A 26,161-nucleotide genomic window follows, 5' to 3' on the forward strand; every position below is an offset into this window, starting at 1 on the left:
TTTTTCACTCCCAATTCAGAGAACACTAATCTCTGTTTTCTTTCATATAAAAATGTGTATATCTTCATTCTTGTGTGTTGTATTAAAAACAGATTCCATTTTTTACAAAAATATTTTCATGTAAAGATATATACAAATTTACTAGATAGAAGCTTCATGAGGGTATAATTTTTTTTTTTTTGTCCACTGCTATACTTCCAAGAATCTAAAACAATGTCTGATACATAGAGGCACTCAATGAATATTTGTTGAATGAAAAAATATAATTTTTTATGGGACCCAAGAAGTCTTAGGACATCAAACTATAAACCCAATTAGATTATATCTTCAGGTATAATTAAAAGATTAAGCTAAAATCTATAACTTGAAAAGTTTAAATTTTATCATTTCTTTGATAACTATCCACTTTTTTACAGGAAATGTTAATGATAAAGTCAGTTCCAAAATTGGACCGGCCTAAAAGAAGTAGAGGAAAAGAGGGTCTTTGGAGGAAAAGCAAGGGTAAAGATCAATAACAAAAGCAATGCAAATGAATGTCTAAAGTATTATAGGGTTATCATCAACAACAAAAATGCCAACTGTGTGGTAAGTACTTTGGTTAGAATTTCATTCTTCTAAATGTTCTCATAGACAAAAATATACTCATTGTGTGTATACAGATGGAATATACTATATATAAATACAAGTATACCAAAACTCATTTTTAGATTTAGCTAGAGATATTTGAGAAAGGGGGGAATTCTAACATCTCTGAAGACCTCATTGCAGGATATATATCCTCCTCTGGAATCTTGAATCACTCACTTTATTAAGAGTTTCAAACATTTCTGTTCTGAGTTATAAATAAAGTTAACAAAAACTACATTTCTTCATGAGGATTTGCTAAATTCCCTCTGGTCACATGGCTTTTAGATCCTGGGTAACCTTCCTATGCTGATCTTTGATGATCCTCAGCTGCACGGCTGCCCTGCAATTTAACCTTCTCTCATTATGCTGTCAACCTGCTAAAGGGATTCTCCAAAGAGCAATCTCTAAACAAATCTCTTTCATGTAATTGCATCCAGAAACAGAAATGAAATACTATATATGAAAACAATAGAAACATAAAAAATGCACACTTTGTATATGAGAATCTGTTTTGTTTTTTTTTAAGATTGTTCCATCCAAGACTTACCGTTGTGAATAATGAATACTAGCTATGTATTTATAATGCCTGGCCAAGTGCCTTTCTATACAGTTATTATTTTTAATATCATGCCTCATTAAAGAAAATAATTTTTGATAACTGTCCTTGTTTATATATGATCAATGACTATGAAATATATATAAACATATGTTACTAATATAATTAATGAATGCTTGTTGATGGATAGGATAAAGTTATTTTGTAAAGTTTTTTTTTCTATTACAAGTCAGTTGTCTCTTCTTCAGCTTTCAGGAGTCACTCCTCACTTTACCGCAAGTAGCATCCTTCTTCAATAATTGGATGTCTGGTCTTAGAACACTCTCTCTTCCCTAGATATTTCTAGAATCACTGAGGAATGTTTACAGGTTCCAGAATTACTCTGGTTATCACTGCTATCCAATATTTTGTTTCTTGTGGCAGACTTTGTCTCCTGTCTACTCTAAATCTCTTGTAGTCTATAAACTTCTTTCCTGAGGCAGCTGATGGTACTTCACTCAAAGCATGGGCTCAGAATATTCCCTAACTCCTCAAAGCACACAAGCCAACATGATTTAACAAGATTTTACTAAAGGTTTGGGTAGGAAAAAAAGAGAAATACAGTGAAACACACACACACAGAAAAATAAACAAACACACACTTGAAACTGGATTAAACATAAAAGATCTCTCAGAGTTGTTAGGCCAGCCTACTCCACAGATATTCTTAAACAATTCTCAACTGAGCTAGCTTCCATTCAACTATCATATTGCAAGGAACACCACATCTTCTTCCTACCAGGGAATACAGACCACTCTCAGATGCCCCCAAAAAGGTATGGGGGAGGGGGAATTTTTGGCAACTCTTCCCAGAGTAAAAATAACCCTTTATCATTTTTATTCTTGAAAGAATAGGATTTATTGTCTTAAACACTCCATTCCCGAATAAAATTTTGGCTGTACCTTTGAATAACCTAAAAGCCAATTAACAACAAAATAATTCTAAACGTTTTTTAGATTTAAAGTCTTTGAACACTTTCGGAGGAGATGTCAAGAACAGACAAGCTGATATAACAGATTTGAAATCCACTATATCAGTATTTTTAAACATTAGCTACACATTTGAATCAGCTGGAGAAGTTTTGAAAAATACTGATACTTGGGCCCTACCACCAGAGATTCTGATTTGTGTGGGGTGTGTCCCAAGGATCAGTATTTTTGTAAAAACTCTCTTTAGGTTGATTCTACACACAGCAAAAATTGAGACTCTCTGCCCTACATGTATCCAATGGGATGGGAGGAGGGGGTGAACTACAGCCTGTCAGCTGAAAGGAATTCCATCAAATGGTGTCAAGAATTCAAAAGTAATCACAATAAAAGTATTCTCTGCATTTGATCAGAAAGATGCACTTTTTCCCCAGAATATGAGCAAATATTTACTTGTGTTGCTTTTCCTAAAACATGAAAAACTTTTACTATGATATTTAAAAATTCATGTCTAAATCTAAAATTTATCTCTGTAATTTTCAGAGGAAAAAATGTTTTCTAAAATTTTACATTTTAAAATATTGATTGAATAGTAAAATTAAATGTGTTCCGCTCCTGATCTGGTGAAATTGAACATCTTGGCCAAAAGAGTTTAACAATGAAAAATATATTTAAACTTTTATGACTATAACTAGTGGTATTTGTTGAACTGGAGACCATTCAGTGTGAATTTAAATATTGAATTTTTAGATCACAAACAGGGAACATCTTACAATTCCACAAATTAATTCCGTTTGTAACATTTAGACGTCAGTCTTTGGTACAGTAGAGAATTGGGGTAGATGACAGATGACAGTGCTACTTTATTGTATATTTTTGAGATACTTAATTTTTCAGAGTCTAAGGTATAGAGAAGCTGTGTCCTACTGATGCATAGTAACATGATCTCATGATACTTTCAGAAATACTCAACTTAAAGTGTACATTGATAATGAACTTGACATAAAAAAATTACCTTATTTTAGGCATTTTTTCCTCTTCATGGACGGTTTGGATTGAACTGAATATGAAATCAGTTTCATATTAAAGGTTTAGCTAATTATCTAGGAGTGTCTATCTAGTTTTGTTTTGCTATTTACTCTTGATTCGGCTATTTTAAAACTCTTAAAGTTTGTAAACTAGTAGAAATCTGAGAGTTCTGTAAATTATTCTTGGCTAATAACAATGGAAATGAGTTTCTCCTGTCAAGGAGCATCATTTCTATCTATAGAAAATTTTACAGTCCCAAAGTTTTAGCATCTCTCTTCAAAAGTATCTCTTTCTTGGTATGAAAGGTGCTTTGGTGGTCGTTGAACAGTTTTCAGGAATTGTGATGTTACCCTACGAGGTATGATATATTACTCTACTTACTTGCTAACAAGTTAGCCTGCCACAGTTTTATGTTTGTTGGCAGAATCAATTAATTCCTCATAGGCCTCTTAATTCCTAGCAGACTTCATTACCCTTGAAAAAGTAGACATTTTTATGTTATATATATTTATATGCAGAATATAAATATATACTTAAATTGAAATATCTTTTATATATAACATGATTTATTCATAAGTTCTTTAATAAACTAGTAATCTATATACGTTCGTATTATATATTCATATGTTATATATTATATATATTAAATTTGAATACAATATAAAATATATTTTATATAAAAATGTTTTATATATAGGTTCTTTAATAAACATAAATAATCTATAAACCTGCCTTCTGGAGTATCCTGATATATTGGGTTTTAATCTAGTCATGAATTATAAATAAAGCAAACTATTTCATTTTGTCTGTAGGATTTCAGTTTGGTAATTCACCAGGTTTTACATTATTTGACTGTAAACCTGATATATTTTGCAATGTTGAGACTCAAAGATTCCCTATGTAATTCCCTTAATTTATGTAGCCCACTAAAAAATGAGATTTCCCCCCAAAGCTCTTTCAAAGATTGCTGTATTTTTGGTGCTCTAAAAAGAATTAAAATAGTTATCCTAAAGTAGTTATTTTATGTAACTAATTGCATATGAGATCTAGATATGACCATAATGATTCCTGTTATTAAGCTATTGTTAATTTTTTTAAGTTTGATTAATAAAGATCACTTTGAATAATTTATTTTTTTTTAACTTTCGATTGGCATTTAAAAGGTTGGTCTGTCATTTGATTATGCTCTAATTTCATATACTGAAAATAGAAGAATTTTATGTTTGTAACTTTATAACTATGGTTAATCACTTTTAAGAATTTTTAACTACTTTAAAATTATATTTTGAGTTTATGTGATCTGAAAAACGGTACCAATAATGGTAGCAAATCCTCTTAAATAAAAAAAAAAGCATTATATAATTTTAACTGAGGATGGGAGTTTGTTTGTTTGTTTGTTTGTTTGTTTGTCTATGTGAGGCGACCCTTGGTTGACCTCACAGATTGCAAGGATCTTGTCAGTTTACAATCCCTTATTTTTTTATCTTATTTTTTACACCTACAGCACCTGGTCTTCCTAGGTGGTCTCCCATCCAAGTACTAACCAGGGCTGACCCTGCTTAGCTTCCAAGATCAGAGAGGATCAAGATCAGACAGGATCAGGCTTGTTTATGATTCTGGAGTTTAGAGGCAATTCAAATGTCAAAAATTTTAAATTTCACATCTAAATCCAATTTTTGAGAATTAAAATTCAAAAGTCTGGCAAGATGCACAGAAATCACCCTCTCAGTTTAGGAGGGCTGTCCTAACAATAGGTCTGGCTCTTACAGAGGACAATTTAGAATTAAAAAGAAAAAATCATTGGCTCTTGGCAAGGTCTCATTTCTAAGAAAAAGAAAAGCACTTGAATTTGTGTATGTGCATGTGTTTTAAAAGTAATGCTAAGGAGCCAAAAAATGAATTTATCATAAATATTTTGAAGAATTTTTCCTACTCAGATTTTGTTTAAAAGGGAAATACATTTTTTAAAGAGCCTTTCATGACATTTAAAAGTAGAGTTTTAAACCATTCTCATATGTTTATTCTGTTTAATCAACTACGCTTTTCCATTTATACTCTAAATGTTCATGCATTAAATCTTGGTAACAATTTTTAATTAATTGTGTGACATGAAACTTGCCCTATCCACTTCAGTTAGAGATAGATTTCAAATAAAAGAGGATAGAAGTTGGAGTAGGAAGAATATTTTGTGAAGGTATAATTAACTTGGATTTTCCTATGTAGGAGTCACATTTTTTCCCCTCTTTGGATATAAAAAAGTGAGTTAAAGGTTCAAGGTTCTCCATCCTGTGGAAATTTGATTACAACTTTCTATGGTCCCTTGCCTCATATACAGAAATTTGAATGACCATATTTCAAAACTACCAAAGTCTATCTTATTTTATGATAAAAGCAGCACAATATACCAGGGACATGAGACAATGGTGAGAAAAATATCACAGAGAATATATTCTCTCTTTAGGAAGAAAATGTTAATTTTCTTCTGTATGGGTGGATTTGAATGTTAAAAGCTAAAGATTTGAATGTTAAGAGCTAAGGAAGTGGGTCTCTAAGGGTGAAGGGTATTAATGACCTTGGTTCAGATACTTACCAACAGTCTTGCTGAACCTTCCTTAGTCTGGAGTATACTTGGGTGCTTCTACCCAACCTTCCTTCTCTCTCTCCTTTTGGTCAGATTCTCATTGTGGTCTGACACCTCTCTTAGCCTCCTCAGGCCCCTTGCCCATTTTGTCTCATAGGCTTCCCTCCCCCCACCCCCCGAAAAAAATCCTTGCATGTTTATTCCTGCCTTGGTGTCTACAACTTGGAACACCCGGCATAAGGACTGAAGACTGTTAACAGGTGGTTAGTAGCTAAGTATGAGAGCCAGAACTGCTCTGCTCTGTCACACTATGGTAGCTTACACTGATCCCCTTGTCACCTGTGTTGGGAGGACAGACACAGTTGAATAGCAGGCTAAAGACTTACTTGTTGGAGCTGTAGCATTCCAAACAAGTTTGAAAGCTCAGCCATGGAAGTCTTGTTATGTGAAAGTCATGGCCCTACTAGATAAAACCTGAGATCCTGAAACATGAGGTAGAGATATCAGGATAGATTCCCCTGAAGATGTAGACTCTGCATCTCTCCCTGAATACTTTGGGCTTACATGAGTAGCTCATCCTTCCCTTATAAGAGCTAACTCTTCTGCTTTGCTAGAAGATGCTATAGAAGTTTCTCCTTTATGAGGCATCAAGGGAGTCCTTCAGGATTTGCTCACCTCTCCTTTCATGGCTGCTAGGTTGATAACTAGGTTTAAATTCCAGCACATCCCAGCAGGGGACATGCCAGGCCTCAAAAGAAAAGACATATATACACACACACACATACACATATGTTTTTATACACACACACACACACACACACACACACACACACACACACACACACACACACACAGTCTGCAAGAAGTAGCCAGAATGTAACAGTGAGCCCCCTTTGAGTACTACTGGGATTGGATTCTCATGGTGCTTGATCAAGGGAGATAGAATATAAGACTAGATAAGCAAGAATTTCTTACTTAGGTGAACTTTCCTAGGACATGAGACTTAATTCCCAAGTTAGGATTCCTGATGGGGCAAACTCACTGCTGAACTCTTAAAAATCAGGAAGACATGATGGCAAACTCTCAGCAAAGCTGAAATGCCTGATTGTCCTGGCAGACAGCGTAGGAAAAAGAAAAGAGGCTGAGAGGAATGGGGATACTAGAATGGATAGCTTATGTGAGGCCGGAAACCCATCTGAGGATTATGTTCCATGAAGGGGCTCAAAGGACCACACAGTCAGTAAGGCCATCGGCCATGCACTGGTATGAGGGGCACAAACATCACTAAGGAGTTCGGTGGTTCCTATCAGCTAGGAATGACAGGAGGAGAGGCAGTCACAGAGCTCGGCTCATTAATATCCCTAAGGATGATGTTCAGGTTCCCTCATCCCAATAATAGAGACCAAGTAGCCGGGTTTCACTATAATAAGCTAGGAGGCCACAATTACTATAACGACCAGAAAGAACAGAGGATAAGCTGAGAGGGAGTCAAGAAGGCCCAACCCACAGGGAACGGTGTAGATGATTAATAGAGTACAGTGTCTCTATAGACACAAGAAGGGTAGCCAGCAAAGGTTCTGTTCAATATCAATAACAACAGAAGAGCAAGAATGGAGGGTGTTGGAAGATGAGGAAAATTGTCCAAATAAAATATCACAATTCCTTGCTCAGTTATTAGATTTGAGACAATTTTCAGATTCGGAACCCACTGACTGGGTCCTAGGGATCCCTAGGAGGAAGGACCCTCCAACATCACAGCAAGTATACACCACGGCAATTCCCTTACACCTTTCCAAAAGAAAAAGGAAAATGGAATTTTCTTTTCCCAAAGGGACCCACAGTTATCCACTCAGGTGAATACACTCAAAACAGGGAGATTCAACAGGCATTTCAAGAACTACGGGACATTGAATACCAGTTAGTTTGCTGTTTTCAACCCTATGCAGCCCCAAAATCCAGCAATTGTCCTGAGGAGAAAATCAGCCACGTGATTGGTGCATTCCAAATCTGTCTCCCAATTTAGTCCCTCAGTGCTAATTTCCTCAATAGCTTCTGATAACTGTCAAACAAATCATCATTTTATCTGGCTTTCCTACTTGTTCTTGATAGGAGTCCTGGTCTACCACAAGTTAGTCCATCTCATTTAGGATGAAGTTTCATTCTGCATTTTATAAACTTCTGGAATAATGTAATCATTCTTCTATTCTTTTTTCAACAGGTAATTACTTAATGCTACTCTAGCACAGTACCAGATCAGAGTCAAGGAAAACCCAAAATTTTACCATCTACGAAAAGAAGGAAATATTTGGTATTTATGGATATCATGTAATAAAACCCCCAATGCTCTTCATATGCCATGCAATATTCCCATCTCTTCCTCCCTCATCTCCAGTATTCACAACCTTATCCCTATAATTTGCTTTAAGACTATCAAGTTTAATTCTAATATGTCTATTATTGTTATTCACATCAGTCACAAGAAGCCCTTGACTCATAGGTTATTACCCATCTCTGGGATCCCAAACCCATATACCTCTGTATATCTCCGAATCTAACCTCATCTCCTATCATTCTCCAATGTCTGAAACCATTCCACTAGGCCTTGTGGACTAAAGAGTTAGTCACAAGGAAAATACCCTATATCTTCAGCTAAATCCTCACTTAAAGTTGTCAATAGGTTCTTGAAACTGATGCAAAATGGTTGATAACAAAACTAAAATTACCACAGGTTAACTGATATACACATGTTAAGTTCCTAAGGCATCCCATCAACATTGTAAGGAAACGATGCTGACTGAAACCACATTGAATGAAAGGATAGTATTCGAGGAAATGTCAGTGAAGTTTCTCTTCACCTTTTTACTCCAACTGTGGAATGTCTCTTCCCTGAGGGCATAGATTCCCCCTCAGATCTCTAACATGCTGGCTAGTTTCTCTCTCATAGTCTTTGTACCCTTAGGTATAAAGGCTGGTGGGTGCTCTTCAACTGACAATTTCTGTCTATTCTTCTTCTCTGTTCCTTAAACTCACCGAGATTAGAATTTCATGACATCAGAGTATGTCACTTGACCCTTCCTTATTCCGGTCATCTCAGTTCTTTCCAGTTACCGCCCCATCTTTTGCTCGTACCAAAATATAAAATTGTTTATTTATTTTTGACTTGAATTCTTCTCTTCTATTCTCCATTTAACCCAATTCAATCATTCTTTTTGGCCTCATCTGAAACAGCTCATGTTGATGTCAGGAATATTCTCCTATTGTTAAAGTTTTTGATCAGTTCTCTGTCATGATTTTAAAGCAACATTTGGCACCATTGATGAACCCTCTTTAAACGCTTTTATAACTTGGTTTTCAGCTATCAAATTAGCCTGTTTTTTCTCCAACTTCAGTGAGTGCTCTTTCTCAGTCTGTTGTTTTTTAACCTCCCTTATTTTCCTCAGCCTCTGGCAACCACTTTTCTACTTTTTGTTTCTCTAAGTTTGACATTTAAAAAAAAAAAAGATTCCACGTATAAGTGATCCCATGCATTATTTGTCTTTCTCTGTCTGGTTTATTTTACTTAGCATAATGTCCACAAGGTTCATCTATGTTGTTACAAATGGCAGCATTTCCTCTTTTCTCGGGCCAAATAATATTCCATTGTATGTATACACTACAACTTCTTTATCCATTCATCGGTTAACAAACACTTAGGTCTTTCCATGTCTTGGCTATTGTGAATAATGCTGCAATGAACATGGGAATGCAGACTCAGTCTTAATGTTCATCCTAATACCATGAGCTTGGTCTGTGGAATCCTCTTATCAACAGTACTTCCCCAAGTGAGCTCATTCAGTCTCAGGTCCTTGACAAATCTCTTTTTTCTCCTACCCCATATCCAGTTCCTTGACAAATCTTAGCAATTCTGCTTTCAAATATAAATTCAAACTATAGCACTTCTTACCACTTTACTATTAACATGTCAGCAAGATATCACCATCTCTCACCTGGATCATTGTAATAGCTTCCACCTTTGCCCCGGTTAATTTACAATACAGTAAGTAGTCAAGAGTAATCCTTATAAAGCATAAGTTAAATCATGTTGTTCTTCTGCTCAAAGCCCACTAATAGTTACCCATGCAGAGAACATTCTGAGCCCTTACATCATCCATAAGGCCCGACATTATACCCATCTTCTGACTTTATTGTGTACTAGACTCCATGTCCTGACATCAGCCTTCTTCTCTTCTCCAACAATACAAGCACACTCCAGCCTTGGGGACTTTGTACTCCCTACTCCATTTTTAAAAATGTTTTCCCCACCCATCCCCACTCCTCAAGTATCCACATCTCTCTCACCTCCCTTACATCTTTGGTCAGATATCATCTTACGTGTGAGGACTACATCACTGTATTTTAAAGTGCACATTCATAAACATGCACAGACACACACATACACTAGCACTCCATATCCTGTTTTCTCTTCATTCATTGTTGTTATCCCAACTTGATGTAGTATCTATTTAAATTTTTGTTTATTCTCTTCTTACACTGGAATGTACTGCATATGAGGAAAAAATTTTTCTCTATTTTGTTTACTACTATATCTCCAGTATTTAGAACCATAACTAAGATATTGTAGGCACTCAATAAAATTTGTTTAATTATTGGTCAAAATAATTAACAAAACCTTAGAGATATAAAGTCATTTTGAATGTATCCAAAGAGAGATACACCATTGGTAAGCCTAGTGGAATTTTCAGTGGAATTTGGTATGATGTGCATATTCAAATTAAAAAATAATTTTCAGAACATATTTTCCCAATGAAACCATTAGAGAGGGGGTGCGCTCTCTTTTTTATCAGTGGGCCTCATAGACAAGCTAAGTTGCAGTTTTATAATTCTAACTACAAATCTATGTCTATTCAGTTTTTATGTTTTGTGCTCATTAACAAATTCTCTCTTAATCTATAAATGTTAAGTTATTCTTCATTTATTCAGCAGCTATGTATTTGCCAGGCATTGTGCTAGTTAATGGGAATATAAGGTTCCTGCTCTCAGGGAACTTAAAATCTCATTTTTAACAGCACCTTCTCAGTGTATAACAGCACCTTTTACCTACAGCTTGAGTAATATCATGTAAAGTTATGAGGTTATTTGTAGAAATCCAGATGCATATATTATCGACCTTGACTGCTTTGGGTTAGCCTAAAATAAATGCTCAAAAACAGACTATGTGGTCTAATGTATATGACATAGCATTTTGACACAGAGGATCTGAATTCTATTTCCTATAACATGATTAACCTTTGTAGCAGATCAGAGGGTCTCTATTGCCTCAGTTTCTTCGCCAGTAAGAAAAAGTTAACAATCCCTATTCAATGCAAAAAATTATTCTGATTAAGTAAAAGTTGAGAAAATGCTTTTGAAAACTTAATGTACTACTTAAATATGTAATAAATTATTCTCTCAATTGGGAGATGACATTGTGTGATGTGACAAAGACCAAGCTTTAAAAGGAGACAAACTTGGGGTTAATCCTAGCCCTGGGACTCAGAAGCAAATGGAAATAATGCCATTTAATACATAAAGTTAATGTAAGAATTAGAATTGACATATTCAAAAATCCTAGCACCTAGCACAGTATCAGGGAATACAGTAAATGCCACTTTCAGCTCTTTTTATTTACTATAATATTTGGTACCTGACCATTAGAAATGCTATTTTCTTTTATTCTTTATATACCTCAAATCCGTAGAATGGGAAAAATATATTGTATTGAACTCTTTCAAAAGGCTTCCTCAGAAGTATTGCGTTATTAATAGATCGTGATTCCCAGACAAAAGTCACTATTATCACTTCCTTGAGGATGGTGTTTTGATATTCTGTATTAGATTACTGCATGGTCAACTCTGAAGAGAAAGAGAGAGAAATCACATTCAGGAACAAGCTCTTCAGGGCAGGACACAGAGGAAAATAAGAATAATGAGTTAATACAAACTATAAAGTAAACCAGGCAAAGGGCCAAGAATATTTATGCAAAGGAAGACTGGAGACAATCAGGTCTCACGTGCCTACAGCTTCCAGGTCCTTTCAAATGGCAGGAGACAAAGAACACTCTCTGCTGGCAATTTTGCAAAGTCAAAGCCAAACAAGCTCCCTCACTTCCACTGTCCTTAGAGGATATCCCCTTACACTTCACTGCTGGCTTCAGATTATTGGCTCTGCTGAAATCATCTAGTCACACAGTGGAGATGTTTACAGTTTGTGGAAACTTCAATTCTATTCATTAATCTAGTGTCAAGGTTATTCTCTTAGGCAAATCAGTGTAGAATAATGAAAATTTCAAGTCATTTTATCACAATTGAGTTGTACGGGCTTTGTGCCTTCACTCAAAGTTCCTAGAACTAGAAGAGTTCTCTCTCCCTTCTCATCTGAAGTACTTTTGATCTTTTGAAATGAAAAAAGTAAGCTGTAGATTATAATAGCTAGAAATTAGCTGATGTTTTGACACACCCTAAAGCTGTGTTCTGACATAATTGCACGACTGCCTCTACACTAGGGGTTTTTCATATGTTTTAGAAGGCCCAGAACCAATATCCTGTTCTCTAACAAAAATGCCCCAATTTATGAACCAATAATTTATGAACCAATTGACAAACTCAGCTGCATTATCCACTTGAGAATTTTATTGATTTTTATGGCACTTCACTTAAAAACCAATTTTTGGAGATTTAGTTGACATTTTGATAATTCTGCTCACAAAGGTCTAAGTTCTTTTTATCTTCTGGTCCTATCTGAAGATTCAAGAGTATAACAAAGAGTCATATTGTTCTATATCACAAGCATACATGGAATTCAGTGTTTTAAAACTAAAATTTTTGCTGCTCCTCTTCTGAGTTACATGATTACCATGAAACAGTACCACAAATAGGATCAGGAGCATAACTGTTAGATTGATAGATGATAGGCAGATAAGATAGATTTTTAATATTATTGCAAAAAGATGGTCCATTCCTGGTTCAAGGCATTAAATATTGAGTTTACAATCACAAAAATTGGCAACTTTTGATTCCTAATACATGGCATTTGATATTTCCAATATTGTTCAATGAGTAAGTTTACATTTAAATTTGGTTTTGTTCTTGGCCTGGTTATTGTTAGGGGTTTGTCCATATGCTAATCATTTGCTTCAGTCAGATGCTTACTTGTTTGTTGATTGATTCAGAGTTAAACAAACAGGTTTCTGCTCTGTCATCCATTTCTGCCCCGTCTTTCTCAAGCTCATTGATTTTGTGACCCACTGACCTTTGTTTGTGGTGATCAATCTTTCCTTCACAGTCATGGCTTTCTTTATCTAGTTACCATATTTAAAATCTTTATTATATACTTTGGGGCAAGATAAAGTTTTCTAAAAAGTGGTACTCATGAAAAGTTTTCTCATAAGAACAGAGAGAGAATACAATTTTCTACCCAGCACAGAGGCATCAGAAGGTTCAGAGATTTTTCTCTGCTGGTTTCAGAAAGGCTGAGGATCTCAGGGTTTCCTTTGTCTCCCTGTGATCACTCACATATTGCTAATGGCCTGAGGCACTCACACATTTCAGAGAGCTCTCCGTCCTTCTCTTGAACTAATTCCTTCTAGAGTCTCCATTCAAGTGTGACTCATCACTTTACAAAGCCACCACCTCCCTGCACTTCTCCTGCCAAATGTGGAGGGCACGTCTTTCCCATTGGATTCCTGCCATTTCTTTCATACATTTGACGTAATCCTCTTCCCCATTGTTTTTGTGCATCAGATTGTGCAAAATTGCAAGCAAAAAAAATAGAGCAAAATCTTAAAAATCCTGAAAAACGACAATGCTGTATGCCTTTGGTTATCCTGGGATATTCTTTACTAGGTTGAATAAAGAGTTTTAGTTTAGTTCAGTTTATGTATTTGTTTTGGTGGAAGAGTTGGGTATTATAAGACTTCATATGACTTAGAAAAGTAAAAGAGATTAGAGGAGACTTTAAAATATATAGACATGCTGAAAAAGTAAAAAAAATAAATTAAATTAAAATGAATTGAACACTTTAAGTCAAATTTATCATATAAGCAGGCACCAGGTCTCATAAGAGATTTCATGGCAACAGAAATATTCATCACATCCTGCCTCTGCCCAAACTTTCATCCATAAATTATACCCTCTTCTTAATAGTATCAACTCTTTCCTTTCAACTTTCATCTTTCTCTTAACCCATAAACATTCTCAAGTCGCTCTCATTTTAGGAACAAATACTTTCTCAATTCTGCCTTCGCTCTAGCGCCATCTCCTTTTAAATTTTTTAAAAGCTCAGCTTCTAGAACAAGCAATCTACCCATCTACCCTGTCTCTACTTTCTAATATTTAGTTCTTTCTTTTATTATTTCTATTATTGCTGTGCTTCTATGTTGCTAATTCCAATTTTATTAGTCAGTACTCATGGATACAAATGGCTGAAAAGTCCATTCAAGATGGGTCAAAGAAACAACAAAAAAGTTATTTTATTATTGTGGTTATTATTATATCTAGCTCATTTGTCTAAAAAAGTTTGTAGAACTAACTTCAGGTACAGTTGAACCATGACTTGCTGTCACTTTTTCTAAGTCTGCCTCCTTTTATTTTGGCTTTTCCTCTTGGCCTATTTACCCTTTATAGTGGCAAGAGGTGAAAAGGATCTCTAGACTCACATTCTCACTGCTCTAAATCTTCCAGAAAAGGAAAGTTTGTTTGACAATATCTCCTATGTAATGTTCAGGGTTAACTTTGGTGGACTCAGAATGAGTTACATTATCCACTGCTAAACCAAGCAGTCCAAGGGGCTGCCACATTCTGATAGATTAAGGCCTGTGTCACATGTATTAACTTTGGAATTGAACGTGGCTTTGAAGTTCAGCTCTAACAGTGTTTGTAAGTAGTAATAATATAACTACATCTACAATGTCATACATTTTACAGCTAACATCTTTTTTTTATAACAACCATATAAGTTATCTGTTAACCTTCATGAAGTTTTGAAGAACTTAAGGAAGTGACCCAACTCTAAACATTAATAAGAAAAATCTAGGATCTGAACTCACGTTTGTTTAGTTTTGAAATTGTGCTCTTCCTTCTGCGTCATGCTGAGATACTACACCTAAAGCACTCAGCCCAGAACTAGTACATGCTTAACTAATATTAGTTCCTTTGCTTTCCTCTGCACATGCAATTCTGATCATGTCATATCTTTTGAATATTTTACCTTGAAGGGCCCTCTATAATCTGGCCCCTGCCTACTTTAAATGGTTTCATGTCTTATCATTTTCCCCCAGGTCATTCTAAACTATTTGTTCTTTTAACATAATAAGTTCTATTATTTGTCTGAAATTTTGAATATAAAATGTATTTATTTCTGTCTGGCTTCCTCTCCCCATGGCAAGTTATTCATTTTTCAAGTCTGACCTCAAGCACTTACTTTCTTCTGCATTCCTCTGCAGTTCATGCATACTCCTATTATGAAAATTATTTTATTATATTGTAGTAGTTCCTATATGTTCTCCCATTATGCCATGAAATTTTCAAGTCAAGGCCACAGATCAGATCATTTTCTTTTTCATATCCCTGGTGACACAGTGTAAGTGCTATATAAATGTCTGTGGAATGAATAAAATTACACAAATGAAATGAATTCCGTTTTCCCAAATTGGCCCAAACTCTCTTTTCCAGCACAAACTTTGTTAGAGAAAAACAGCAACAAGAAAATTTAAGAGAGAGAGGAGAGATAGAGAAAGAGAAAGAGAAAGCACTGCCTAAAGATATCTTGCCATACAGAACTACAGAGAAAATCTTTTCTTATCTTTTATATAAATAAATGATCATTGATCCACAACCGATTACTATAAAGAAGTAGAGAATTTTGGCTACTTGCCTTCTAGTCTTGTGGACATAGGAAAAGCAACTTTTGACAGGCCCTTTCCTTCCACCCAGTTGATGTTGATATAATTTCCTTAAATATCTTCATGTTGTGCTCATTCCTCTATACTGCTATAGCTATGTTTTCGTCTAGATCTTACCTAGTCTCTGGATTATTGAGTCTCTCTCCTTCCCTTTCTTCTACATGGACCTCTCTGTAAACCATCTTCCATGTGGCTGCAAGAATATCACTAAAATAAACAAGAAATTCTTCTATAGGTTTCCATACTCTTTAATACAAACTCTGGACTTATAAAATGGTAATGCTATTCAAAACTGCCTTCATCTACCTCTTTGGTGCTTTTCTCTTTATGATTCCCACATTCACGTCTTCTACTCTAACAATACCAAAATTATTTAAACCATCCTGCATATACCTATCATTTCTAGTCTCTTCACTTCTCTTGTGCTGCTGCCCCTTATCTGGAACACTCTCTCACCTTGTCTACTTAGTAAGTACGAGCTCATAACCATCACGAACATCATTTATCTGTGAAGAATTGTCAGATTCCCCTTACATATAACTAACTGCTTCTTTCCTTTTCCCTAGAGGTATATATTTTTATTAAAAGGTCTACAACATTTTAATAAAACTCTTGTATTTATTTTATCTTGCCAACTATATAAATGTTTGTGGAACGAATAAATTTACATACAAAGGAATGAATTCCATTTTCCCAAATTGGCCCAAACTCTCTTTTCCAGCACAGACTTTGTTAGATAAAAACAGCAACAAGAAAACTTAAGAGAGAGAGGAGAGATAGAGAGAGCAAGAGAGAGAGAGAGAGAAAGCACTGCCTAAAGATATATCTGCCTTAATACGCAGATGGTAAACCCCTTGATAACAGGGAGTGTCTTACTCATCTCCTATTTCCTGGCACTTAGCTCAGTGCTCAGAACATAAATATTTGGTGGTTCAGCTAAAAAGAAGGGAAAAAGAAAAGACAAAAACACAGAAAAAATTAAATCTACTTTCACTTTTGTTTCATGCTTCTGAGATGCAAATCCCTAGAAAAATCTCTGAAAAAAAAAAAGGAGAGAAGACTCTTGTCTATATCAAAATTGCTTTTGCTAACAACAATATTTGTTGCAATATGTTGAAGTATATTTATGTATGGATTATTTAATCATGAATTTTATCTCACAAGATTTTAATTCTCCCAGGAATAGCCTTTCCTTTAGCTGGCTTTAAAAACCATTGACAATTGCTGGGGAATAAAATCTAAAAAGTTTAAGTTGTTATTCTATGTGCTAACAGAAAATAAATTTGAATAAATGAATTATTTTTGTTAATATATATTTCCTCCCTTAACAGTTGACTTGGCTCTTGAAAACAAGTACAAACATATTAAAAATATTTTATGCCTTAAAGTGGATACAAATTATTAGTTATTATTTCTTTAATTTATATTTTGTTTCTGCATCAAATAGGTGCTCATTAAATGAACCTCCTGTCTTCCTTAGGTTTTCTTCTTTCTTTTTTTTCTTCAAAGATTCTTAAATAAGTAGTTTAACAAATACTTCCAGTTTCTGCCAGTCAAGTATCTTTAAATGCCTTGCTATCAGTATAAAATTTGTTACTCTTCTACTAAAACTACACCAGCAAATGAATCAAAAACCTTTAAAAATCATTATTGTGGAAAATTTACAAAATATTTGCTAATAATCCTCAAGTCAACAATTTGTGTGGCTTTTTTCTTCTTTTTAAAAAATCTCTTTATCGTATTTACACTATTGAATTTTTTTTTTTTTTTTAAGAAAATCTTTTCTCTTTTAGCATCTGTGATGCTACTTTCCAGGTTGATAAAAGACCTCCCAAGATTGTTAGTTGGGGGATGCCTGTAAGGACCAACTCTATTCTTCCAGGCCTGAAGAATTTAATTTGATCATTGATGCTAAGCTTAGAGTCCCAGGCACCAGAGAGATGAAGAATTAGGTCAATTCCTTTGCATGGTTTCACAAGGAAGTAGAAACCCCTATTTAGATACTGAACCCTAGAGCATCAAAAGGTCACCCAGATATTTGGGGACCAAGAATCACATTATTGAACAAAACCTTTATTATCTCTTTTATTCTGCTCTATTCTCTCTTAAACAATTTTTTGTTTTGTTTTGTTTTGTTTTTGGATGAGAGATCAAGAGGAGACCATATAAACTCACTATATCTCATTGGAAAAGTGAACTTAATATGCAGTCAATAGAGTGACAGTTTATATTATTCTTTAAAATATGATAATCCTTAGAAGCAAAATTAAGTCAGTTTTATATATTTCTACATATTTTTAAAAGAAAATCCTCTGAAACAAAGCATATATATTACATTATATAAACATGTAAATGCATACATTATTATTTATGGACCCATAGTAGTCATCAAAACACATATTTAAAAACTAAGTTTTGTGAGTTAATTTTTAAATGATCAATCAAAAGATATGTGAAATCTATATTATATACTATATGTACATGTACACGCACATACACACACAAATATTTATGTATGGCAATGATCTTAGTATAGTTTTAAAATATATCTTCCAAAATGTATAAAGTATTATAGCTATAAAAATGTTGTTGACATAAATGATTCAAAGTAGAAAATCAGAGATAGTTATCTCAGGAGTGCTTCTAATCACTTCCATTTCGGCACTTCCCAACTCAAATTGATTTTTGCTCAAACAAACTCTTAAAATTAAAAAAAAAAAAAAAACTCTTTTGTTCAAATTGTTATTATATACTCAGTTCAATTTTCTAAATTCCAAAAGTAATATTTTTCATTCCCTGGCTTAACTCACTACTGAAACATTAGAGAAATATTAGGAAATAATTTGTCAAACTAGTTGGTATTCTGTAGACTAAAAAAGTCAGTTAAACTGAGTTTAAACTTTTGAAAACTTATTTATGTTATACCAGTGAGGCTTTGTGTTCTTATCTCTCAGCTCTCCTCCAGCAAAGCAAATCCTTTGGTTTAAACCTGATAGTTGTAAATGTACCTGTAAGATTTTTTTTTTAAGTGCTTCCAAACATAGTTCACAATGCAAACAAAAGAGACTGCTTTACACTGGAAGCTCTTGGTTTGAAACTCTGCTTCTTAACTTTGAATACAAATAAGCAATTGTGTGTTCAATTTTACACGCTCTAAGCAAAAGTAGAGGCAGGAAGAATTATCAACTTGAAATCAGAACTAAATTTCACATTGAAACATTGCTAGTTTCCTGTGAAAATTCACTTCTAAAATGAATGTAACAACAGCATATGAATCCACACATTAATATGAATATTCACTGACAGGACACATTCCTAATTTAGTTTTAAAGAACCATGGGGAACACTTTATAGGCTCATGAGCAAAGGCAATAGATAGGGCAGTTTATTACTTTGGAGCAGGTAGCACATAATCTGAAATTGCAGTGTTTTCATGATTTCAGCAAAGACAAAGTATGCCCTATGTGTATCTCATGGTGACTTGGAGTGAAGCCAAAGTACACAGCACTGGAGTTCTGAGGGTTAAATCATCATATACTATCAACCTGAACAACACAGCGATTCAAGTCATTTGCCCTCAAAGCATCTTAGAAAGAAACTAAAGTAAAGCTGGTTAGAACAAGTCTATCACTGTTTTAAGGAAAGTAAAAATGTGAGAATTTAGTTTTTCAGAGGGACTCTGAAGCATACATGTAAATAAATGCTATGTCTAATTATTACAAATAAGTTTTTTTAATAATCGGTCATTTAGGTCCTTTAGAGGTAGGTTTTCTGCCATATGTTTAAAACACATTTCTAACTTAGTAAAAATACAACAAATCATCCATGTTAGTCAGTCCTTAACTCCAAAACAAGCTGAATGCTGAAAACATAATTTTGCATTTTTAAAATACTTTATAAATTTGAATTTAAATTTCAAAAGAAGTCAGTCTTGCTCAGAAAGTCTGAGAAGTCTTGGCTTAATAACTATTTTTTTAAGTCAGTTAATGGGGAACAACTGGAACATGCTACAAATGGCTGATGGATGCTAATCAAATAAATGCACCTATTAAAAGTACATGTACCCATAGCTCTGAGGGATTTTGTTATTCATCAGTGAAAACCTTTTTTTAACAACTGCATTTGATTCCCCACAATCATTCCTGCTCACAAACATCCAAACCAAAAGTGGACAAATATTTTCATCCTGTATTAAGATATTATAAAGGCCTGGGCTTGATAATGAAGTAAGAAACATTTACTGGCATACCAGAATGGCATAAAAATAGTAATAACCTTTGAAAACAAAAAGCTTAGTCAACTCATAGTAACAGTCATTTTCTACCTTAAAAATGAAATCAATATTAACTTGAAAATCATCAGAAGATGCTGCAACTTAAATTTACCTTAAAATTTATACAATAGAAAGCATTTCTGGTGAGAAGAATTTAATCCTTTTCAAATGTATATTGGTATAATATTTAAAACTTTGAGCATATGTAAAATTTTCACCTCTTTGATTGCTAAAACTGTACTTCTGAAGAAGCTGAACGTTACAAATATTTGTTGGAATCAGCTGAAATTTATGCTATTTACCTAGTTTAAACTAATCAGCTACCAGTTTGTATCCATTTCTATTTATCGAATTTCTTTAGGAAAATAAAAACAACATTGTAATAAAACTAGAGAGGTAATTATACAACTTACATCAATCCCTTCAAAACCATCTTCTAGTCCACAGTGTCATAATCCTGGGCTTTGCCCTTTGATAAATAACATGGTAATTATTACAGGCTTTTTGTGTGATAACCTCTGAGGATCAGTGAGAAATTTTTTTTTACATTATAATGCTTGAACTGCAAACAGAAAGAGAAATGTGCTTCATTTATTTCAGGGATGGAATGCAAATAGACCACAAGAATCTAAAATGCTACAGGATTTAGGTTACGAAGACACTGATGTTATGTTCCTGTGCCTCTTGGCAATTATATTCTAAGTATTGCTATAATATTTAGAAAGCTTGTTATGTTTTCTAAAATACTGATGATATGTATATAGAAAATTGTTTAAATTCTTATTCACAGTCTTTAAAACAGAAAAAATTGAAAGCTAATTTACTGGAATATAATCAGGCGTTTCTATAATTCAAAGAAACAGGTATCACACTTCTACACTTGTCTTTGTTGATGACTAACCATGAAGCTGGAAAAGTTCTTAAACTTTTAACTACCAGATTCTTTAATTTTACTTCATAAGATGTTTTATGTAAAAATAAACTAGAAATATATGTTTAGTGTGTTGAGATTCTCATAAGAAATGGATTGCGTGAAATGCTGTAGAAATGAAAGATAAGAAAATGGTTACACTATTTGGAGAAGGACATATTGACAGAAATAATTTTAAAATAATAGAAATACCTCCAAAAAGTATGCATTTCAACCATTAGAATATAATTTCAGAGAAATATGGAAGAAGGTTTAAGGTTTTGATATTGCTGTCATGACTGTTTTTTCTTTAATGGTATTTGTTACAGATAAAGAATACATGGAAATAAACATACAGACTCTGAAAACTAAAAATACATTGCTGAGTAAAAGTAAAGAAGCCCTAAATGATTAGAGAGATACCTAGTTTATGGGTCAGAAGGCTTGCCATAAGATGTCAGTTAGCCTCAAACTGACCTATAATTCACAAACATATCAAAATCTCCACAAAATTTTCCTTTTATTTTTGTTATATTTTCTGCTGGGATTTGACAAAGATATGGGAATATAAAGAACATAAAATAGCCAAAACAACTTGAAAAAGAACAAAATTGGAAGGTTCATATTACTTAATTTCAAAACTTATTATAAAATAAAGCTATGGTAATCTAAACTGCAGTAATCCAAGTGTGACATTGGCATCAAGATAGACAAATATATCAATGGAGCAGAAAAGACTGTCCAAAAATAGATCCACACTTATATGAACAAATGGTTTTTGACAATGATGCAAAGGCAATTCAATGCAGAAAGGATAGATTTTTCAACAAATCATCAAACATTTGGAAATCCAAATGCAAAAAAACAAATTTGTATCTGTTACCGTTGAGGCAATCAGAGGTCCGGTAACACACCCTTCTTGGTCCTTATCACTGATGAAGAAATGAATTTCAACTCAGTGAATTATGAGAAATATTCATTTATTAAAGGCATGTTTTGAGATAGAAGACAGATCAAGCCTAAAGCTAGCTGACCCTGTGGAAATGAGGTCTGCATTATATTTGGGTAATGATGAGTGCTTAGGAAGGCATTCTTAGATTATTAGCAAGTGAGGTCATTTTGATTGACATTTCGCTGCTATATAACTCTTTGCCTAGTGCACGTGTGCTTACCCAGAATTCGGTTTGTTATAATTAGATCATGAACTTCCAAGCATAAACACAGTATTATAATGACAGTATAATGAGCCTTAGATTATGGGCAGATTAGGGTAGTACCTTCTGCTTAGGTGCCTGTGGCCGAATTAAACCAGCTATAAATTATAACCCTCCTGTCCTTTGTCTCTGGGGATTTGGGGATGCAGGAGGGATTCTCTAACCATCAATATGGTGTTCTTTGGGCAGTCTCTAGGCTGGGCCTTTATTCCTTTGTTCCCCTGTAGCTCATGTCTGACTTGCTACCTAGCAGATCCATATCTAGTATCATATAAAAATTAACTCAAAATGGATCACAGACTTAAATGTAAAACCTAAAAATATAAAATTTCTAGAAGAACACATAGGAGAAAAGTCTCTGTTATCTTAGGTTGTCAAATATTTCTTAGGACACCAAAAGCCTAATCCATATAAGAAAAATTGATAAATTGAACTTAAAATTAGAAACTTCTTTCTCAAAAGACATTTTTAGGATAATAGAAGGACAAACCACACAGAGATAAAATATTTACAAAGCATATATCTCATGAAGGACTTACATAAAGTACTATCAAAACTGAATTAAAAAAGAACAACCCAATTTAAAAAAAAAAAAAACAGACCAAAGATTTGAACATACATTTCACCAAAGAAAAAATAATGAATGAGGTGAGCTTGAATAATGGCTCTGCAAAATTCATCCATATCTTAATCTCTGGAACCTGTTTTACATTATTTGGCAATAAGTAAAGACCATGTAGATGTTAATAAATTAAGGATTTGGGGATGGGGAGTTTATCCTAAATTATCTGGGTGAACCTTAAATGCAATCACATGTTCTTTATAAGAGAAAGGCAGATAAAGCTTTGACCTACAAGAGAACGCCATGTGACTGAAACAGTTAGAGAAAGAAGACATTATGCCACTGGCTTCAAAGATGGAGTGAAGAGCCATCAGCTAAGGAATTTAAGGAATGCAGCTCTAGATGCTAGAAAGGGCAAAGAATGAGATTCTCTCCTACAGTTTCTGCTAATCCCTTGATTTTGGCTAAGTAAAACTGATTTCAAACATCTGGCCTCCAGAACTGTGTGAGAATAACTTTCTACTGTTTCAAGCCACCAAATCTGTGATAATTTATTATAGTAGTCATAGAAAACTAATACAGATTGTGCAAAAGTACATGAAAAATGCTCAACATCATCATTAATGAGGAAAATAATTAATAACCAAGTTTTGATGAGAATGTGAAGGAACTAGAATTCACACATTGATAGTGAGAATGAAATATGGTATAATCACTTGGAAAACAGTTTGGCAGTTTCTTAAAAAGTTCATAAACATACCCCATATGATCAAGTCATTCTAATACTAGGTGACTGGCAAGTCTACTTAAGAGAAAAAAAGTAAATTTCTATACAAAGGCTTGTATGTGAATGTTCATAGTAACTTTATTTGTAATCACCAAAAACTAGAAATGGTCCAAATGTCCAGACAGGTGAATGGCTAAACAAATGGTGGTATATCCATACAGTGAAATAAAGCTCAGCAATAAGAAGAAATGAATGAAAGATACACAAAAAAACACAGATGGATCTCAAAACAATCATTCTGAGTAAAAGAAGGCAGCAAAAAAAAAAGAATACATCCTGCAAGATTCTATTTATATAAAATGATAGAAAATGAAGACTAATTAACAGTTACAGAAAGTAAATAAGTGGTTGCCAGAGGAGAGGGAGAGAGAAGGACAGAGGGAATGATTACAAAGGGATAAGGGGAATCTTTGGGAAACAGATGGTTTCACAGGTATATACACATGTCAAAACTCACCAAAATTTACCTATAAACAGCTTATTGTATATCTATTATACTTCAATAAAACTTTAAAATGAATTAATAATAGCATATTTTTTATTATCTATTTTTACTTTAGGAGCTGGATCTAAATTCCAAATTCATAGACTGTCTAGAGGGTATTTGTTTTCACAGAGTGTATAAGACCTCCAAAAGCTTTTAGATGCCTAAACTTGTTTACTCATCTGACTTTTGGTCCAGTTGGCAATATTACATATTATGTCTTAGTGAACTCTTCTTCCACTATGAAATAAAATCCTGTATATAACATCTATTCATTTATATGCAATATTTCAATAAAACTGTCTATGTCTAATTCAATAAAACTACCTCAGGGAGAAAAAATATGATTCAGTTCAATAAAAAATGATGATACCAGTTATACCACCTACAAGGTGGCTAGCATTTGAGTAATTGGTAGAACTAAGGTAAAAAAAAAAAAAAAGTTAAGTTCTAAGAAAAATTAATGTAAAATATAATTATGTAAAGTATTTGAGCATATAAAAATGAGTAAACTACTTCTTATCCCACTCTAAATTCTTGTACTTGTATGCTATCATTATTTTTCAAGTTATTTACAAAAAACATTTATGGAGTACCAACATATATTTAAACACAACGTTTTGCTTCTAAGTACTTAAAGATAAATAAGAAAGTCCATGCCATAAAGAAATTGACAGATTAGGAAGTTAGAACAACAATTTTAAAAAAAGAAAAAAATAAATAAACTAGACTGTGAGTAAATGCTATGACAGCTACATAAAAGGATTTGCTGAAGATAAAGGGATCATGGATTAGAGAGTAAAAATGGAAGTCACGATTAAAGCTCACTCTGCGTTAACTTAAAATTAAATTTTCTTGCTTCTTATGTTAAATAATAATAATAATATATTAAAAAGACCACCTCTCTGTTTCCTCCTTCTAACTTCCATTGTTATATGCAGGGAGTGTTTTCTCCACTACAAGTAGAATGTGGATGCCTAATTGATAGGACCAGATCATGGCTACCCATTGTTATAAAAAGCTGCTGGATTTCAAAGTAAATCCGCACAGTTCAAAACATTCTTTTACAATGAATACCAAACATGTATTTCAGACATTTAAACCATTCATACAGATCCACTTTTCAAACAGCAAACACAATACTGATGTACATTACACCAGTAAAACAAGAGAAAACTAAACCATTATCATTTTGCATATTCTTTATTAAAATATTTCACCAAACACAATTTAACCATAATTTCAAAACAATTTATTTATAATTTGGAAACCTACTAATGCATTCCAGCAATCATCACATTTCCTGCCAAGAGTTTTACAGTATTCACAGGTGTTTTCCTATATGTACCATGTAAAATGCTGGATGCCCAACCTAAGCTGAGATAATGTGAACCTTGTCAGAAAAGTCCAATAACCCAGAGATAAAAATGGAGAAGCATGAAAAGGTTTGAGCTGCTAACAGCTATGTTTCCCAGCATGAGAATGAGAATGCTGATAGAATAAGGCAGTTGTGTCAAGGGTGGCAGAGCCATAAGCTGGAGGGAAAGCCTTATCAGCATCTCTCTCCAGTTTCCCTTGTTATTAAGGCCTACCCGCTTAGATGTTTTTCTCAAAGCAGTTTCCAAAACTTTCTTGGATTCCAAGAACTTAATTTTTCAGCATAAGCTAATTCAAGTTATAATTTTTAAAAATCGCAAAACTTTTGTAAAATTAATGAGAAACTTAATATGAAAGAAAAGACACATTAACAATCATTCTTTCTCTAAGGTACTGAATTATCATATAGCTATAATAATTAAAGCAGTATGATTCTAAGGGTGGAATATAGAGACAGATTAATATAAGAAAATTTAAAGATCAGAATCATATCAAGTATATATCAAAAAGAAAGGATAAATTCTTCAAAAAAACTGCTACTGGTCAAGTGCCTTCTTAATTAAAAAACAGGTATGTTCAGACATCTTCTTGACATCTGGCACTAAAATAACTTTCAGATGTATTAAAATTTTTAACTATGAAAATGAATATAAAAGTACTAGAAGGAAATATAGCTGAAGACTTACATTAGAATGTGGATAGTCTTTTTAAGCATGAGTACACAAGTAGAAATGAAAGAAATTTTGGTGTGAATTTTAAAAATTCATATTTTAAAAAGTTGACTTAAAATACAAACTTTTTCATGAAAAATGGTGATAAAAGGTAATATATACATAAACTAACACAAAGAGTAAATGT

At 33.6% G+C, this 26,161-nt stretch overlaps 1 protein-coding gene and 1 non-coding gene across 3 annotated transcripts in view; one reads left to right on the forward strand and one right to left on the reverse strand.

Annotated features, from left to right (window-relative positions):
- The window catches only part of LOC120618386 (uncharacterized), a 192,344-nt gene that overhangs the window by 91,383 nt on the left and 74,800 nt on the right, over positions 1-26,161 (reverse strand). The window lies entirely within an intron of this gene.
- LOC120618804 (small Cajal body-specific RNA 11) lies at positions 4,838-4,955 on the forward strand. Its single transcript, XR_005657305.1, has one exon.

The sequence above is a fragment of the Pteropus medius genome, unplaced genomic scaffold (assembly GCF_902729225.1).
Source record: "Pteropus medius unplaced genomic scaffold, Ma_sr-lr_union100, whole genome shotgun sequence".
NCBI classification, from domain to species: domain Eukaryota; kingdom Metazoa; phylum Chordata; class Mammalia; order Chiroptera; family Pteropodidae; genus Pteropus; species Pteropus medius.